A 4525-nucleotide genomic window follows, 5' to 3' on the forward strand; every position below is an offset into this window, starting at 1 on the left:
GGAATTTTATCTATCAGCGCCAGCGCCCATACCATACCAGCGACCAGCTCAAACACCGAACTTCGACTCCACCGAGCGTGACCGCCCCATTTGGAGCGACCCGCCCTAAAAACACTGTAATCTGAAAATTACTCGGGCCTTGGCGTGCCACTATCTATGCCTTGGCTGAAAGGCCTTGATTTAAAATTTCCGTTTCCACAGTTTTGATTCAAACTTTGATCTTTCATATTTTTCAGTGTTCTAATCTCTTATATACACTGAACACGCGTACACAAGACGCTATTCATAAGCGAAGCAAGGACGCTATCAGGTATTCCTTTCTTCCATACCTCGCATTTCCAGTTAGAGGTTTTCTACTAGTATATCGAAATTGTTTGGAGTGTTGCATGTTTAGTTAAGCTCAACTTAGTCTTGCATGAGATTAAGGTCCAGTCGAACAAAACAACAAACGTAATTACACGCGACAACAAACAAGTCTATCTAGTACACCACCCACCGACACCTCTAACTACTATCACACACACCATACGACATAATGGTGAAGAAAGAGAGACTCCTCTCTCTCCGACTTTTACAAAGCCTTGAGCGATAGCCCTAAATTGTGCATCGTTCTAGCAGACCCGATTGGGGATTTTGAATCCCCAAACATATTTAATTTGTTACCCGTTTTCATGGGTTAGACCATGAAAAACCTTATCGGACATCGTGGGATTGAACAAGTCCTTACAACATTCCATCATCCTACGGTAGGTACGGAACAAATTAAACCGAGGGTATTCCCTTTCACATTAGCCGATAAAGGGGCGTCTTGGTTAACTGCCCAAAGCCTAATTAAAATGACTCGTGGGCTAAACTTGTTCACCGTTTATGGAACATTTTTACCCACCCCTAAAGACGGATGAGATGCTTTCCAAGATTCATTTTTTCCACGTAATCCTCATGAATCATTTTACGAGGCATGGAATCGTTTCACCGATCTCCTTATAGAGTGTCCACATCATAACTTAGCGAAAGACACGCGTTAGTTAGTGCCTTTTTCAAAGGTCTTCTACACCACCATAAAGAAGTCCTTGACATAATGAATGGGGTAGTTTCCTAAGTAAAGGAGCCTCGGAGGCTTACAAATTTTTAGAAGACCAAACTAAACGGAATAATAATTTGGGGGGGGGGGGGGGGGTAGTGATGATATCCCGCGCTCAGCTAGTTCTTTTTCAACAGTAAAGGCCGCCGGTATGTTTGAGAAGAAAACCGATCCAGAACTTAAAAATCTAATCGAATCTCTAACTAAAAAAGTAGAGGCTCTTTCTGCTCAACAAAAGCCTATCCCGTCATGAATGTAAACTCCAACCCATGTAATTTCTGTTTGAGTCCAGAGCACCACGGACGATTATTGTCCTCTAGCTTATGAACAACAACCACGGAACAAGATAATGTTTACTCTATTAATAACTATCCTATTCCTAACGCCCTTGAGACAACATCCCAACTTCGGTTGGAGAAATAATCAACAAGTAACACCTCCGAGTACAATAATCAAAACGTTAGGCAAGCAAACAATTATAACCAAGCTCCACCTAGGCAAGGACAAGGACAAGGACAAGGTCAAGGTCAAGGGAATTATAATAATTATAACAACCAATCGCAACCACGACAAGGTCAAGCACAAGGTCAGAATAATTATAATAATTATAATACCAATAGAGGTATCGTTCGGTTAATAATAATAACTATCACAACCCACCCATAAATAAATCAGCGAGATAGTTCCAGTCCACACCACCCGTGACTACTACTACACCTACACAACCGGATCGTATCGACGCCTTTATACAAGTTACCCAACAACTTTTCCGCACAATGACTCAATCAAACCAACAGATTTTACAATCCATAAATCGGGGCATACAACGCGGCCCAAGCGAAAAGCCAACCAAAAGGCGTGTTTCGGGACAAGCAATACCAAACCCTAAAACGAAAACCACGGCCTTTGAGGTAAAAGCGGTAATTCTAGTGCGGAAACTACAATCGTAGGTGTGACCTAAATGCCATCACCACTCTCCGGATTGGAAGAGTGGTTGATAACAAAGTAACTACGCTATAGTTACCCCATCGGATTACTCCTACACCGGACATCCGAACTAGATACCGCAATAGAAACCGAGGAGCCTACCACGGTAGAGGTACTAGTTAAATCACAACCAAAGAAACCGAAAGCCAAGGTTACCGCGACAAAGTAGAGCCATATCGCGAAAAATATAGAAGCGAAACCACCGTTCCCTCAAAATTAGCCATGCTAACCCGGGGATACAAACTTTGAGGAAATTAGGAACGTTTTCAAGAATCTAACGATAAACCTTCCTTTTCTCGAGCTATTAAAAGCTACCTAACCACGCTAAGTTTCTTAAAGAGTTGTGCACTACTAGGCGTAAGACCAACATACCTAAAGGCGCCTTTTTAACCTGAGCGGTTCCAACTTTATCCGAAAATAATGGAATTGTTAAGTACAAGGACCCTGGTCGTCCTACTGTAAAATGCACCTTAGGAGATTCCCACACGACGACCGCCTTATTAGACCTGGGGGCGAGTGTTAACTTACTCCCATATTACTTGTATAAACAAATAGGTCTACAGAAATGCAACCTACAAAAAATAACGTTGCAATTAGCGGACAGGTCAATTAAGTATCCTAAAGGTGTAGTGGAAAACGTGCTTGTTAAGGTTCAGGATTTCTACTATCCTGCTGATTTTGTTATCCTCGATACAGAAGTCGCTAATGACTCTGTACCGATCATTTTAGGGCGCCCGCTTCTTGGCAACCGCCAATGCGCTTTATAAATTGTCGCGATGGAAAGATGTCCTTATCTTTTGGCCATCTTTTCCGCCGAGGGTAAATGTTTTAAAATGATGAAACAGTTACGGATTAGATGCGTAGATGGGGAGGTTAGCATGATCGAGAGTTTAGCTCAAGATTATTTTAACAACACGTTTCAAAAACAATATGTACAAATTCCTTTCTTTTGGAACTTCAGATTTTGTAAATGACTCCTACTTAGAGGAAGTCAACACCATCCCGAGTCCACACCAATTATAGACCCGTCCGGTTGCTCCATATATCGATTCACGAAGACTTGCTACCTAAGCAAGTCTTCATTACGCAAATAAGGACACTTATGAAACATCGATGGACATTCCGTCCACACGATTGCTTAAACCTCTTCCCCGAGTTAAAATATATTCAACTTGATCCGGATGGTAGTCACCCGATAATTATATCTTCTCTTAACTAAGGATGAAGAGACATGTTTAATAAGGGTGATTAGGGAACATCGGTCTGCGATTGGTTGGTCCCTAGTCGACATTAAGGGAATTGACCCCAATGTTTGCACTCATCATTATCCATTTGGAGGATAACGCGAAGACTTCTCGCGAACCTCGGTCGTCGCTTGACCCTGCCATGAAAGAGGTGGTTAGGGAAGAAGTCTTGCGATTACTTTCGATCGCGGTATTATATACCCAATCTCCGATAATAGCGAATGGGTAAGTCCCATTCATGTAGTTCCTAAGAAATCGGGAGTTACCATGGTGCGTAGCGGGAAGGGTGACTATGTTGTCACTCGAGGTCCTATGAAATGGAGAATCTGTATTGATTCTGAGGCGTTTAAATGCTATGACACGAAAGGATCACTTTCCCTTACCATTTATAGATCGGATGCTAGAACGCGTCTAGGCTGGTCATGCCTTTTATTGTTTTCTGGATGGCTACTCTGGCTATTTTCAGATTATTATTGATATTGATGACCAAGAAAAGACAACCTTCACATGTCCCTTCGGAACATATGCCTATAAACGAATGCCTTTTGGCCTTTGTAATGCCCCTGGTACCTTCCAGCGATGTATGCTTCATATATTTAGTGACATGGTAGAGCGCTTTATGGAAGTGTTCATGGATGATTTTTCTATCTATGGAGACTCCTTTTACGAGAATGCTTGTCTAACTTTGTCTAAGGTCTTGACACGGTGTGAAGAAAAGAGCCTCGTTTTAAATTGGGAAAAGTGTCATTTCATGGTCAAAAAGGGCATAGTACTAGGTCATATTGTATCTAGTGATGGCATCGAAGTAGATAAAGCCAAACTAGATAAGATAGCGACCCTACCTAAACCACGGACTGTCCGTGATTAGAGCCTTTCTAGGCCATCTTGGGGGTTTTATAGGCGTTTCATTAAAGATTTTTCAAAATAGCTAGGCCTTTAACTAACCTGCTTTTGAAGGATGCAATCTTTGATTTTAATTTTAATCGTAAACGGGCTTTTGAAACCTTAAAAGCCGCCCTAACCATCTGCACCTATTATACTGCCTCCCCGATTGGTCTAAACCTTCGAACTCATGTGTGATGCTAGTGACTATGCGGTTGGTGCCGTCTTGGGACGAAACTAGATAATAAGTCCACTTTGTTATTTATTATGCTAGTAAAACATTAAAACGATGCTCAACGGAATTATTCAACTACTGAAAAAGAATTCTTAG

At 41.8% G+C, this 4525-nt stretch overlaps 1 non-coding gene across 1 annotated transcript; it reads right to left on the bottom strand.

Annotated features, from left to right (window-relative positions):
* Positions 1 to 903: 903 nt before the first annotated feature.
* LOC147510539 (small nucleolar RNA R71) lies at positions 904 to 1006 on the bottom strand. The gene has a single exon (XR_015219642.1). It is a non-coding gene; the product is annotated as a small nucleolar RNA R71 (small nucleolar RNA).
* Positions 1007 to 4525: the final 3519 nt, after the last annotated feature.

The sequence above is a fragment of the Coptis chinensis genome, chromosome 3 (genome assembly GCF_015680905.1).
Source record: "Coptis chinensis isolate HL-2020 chromosome 3, ASM1568090v1, whole genome shotgun sequence".
NCBI lineage: Eukaryota > Viridiplantae > Streptophyta > Magnoliopsida > Ranunculales > Ranunculaceae > Coptis > Coptis chinensis.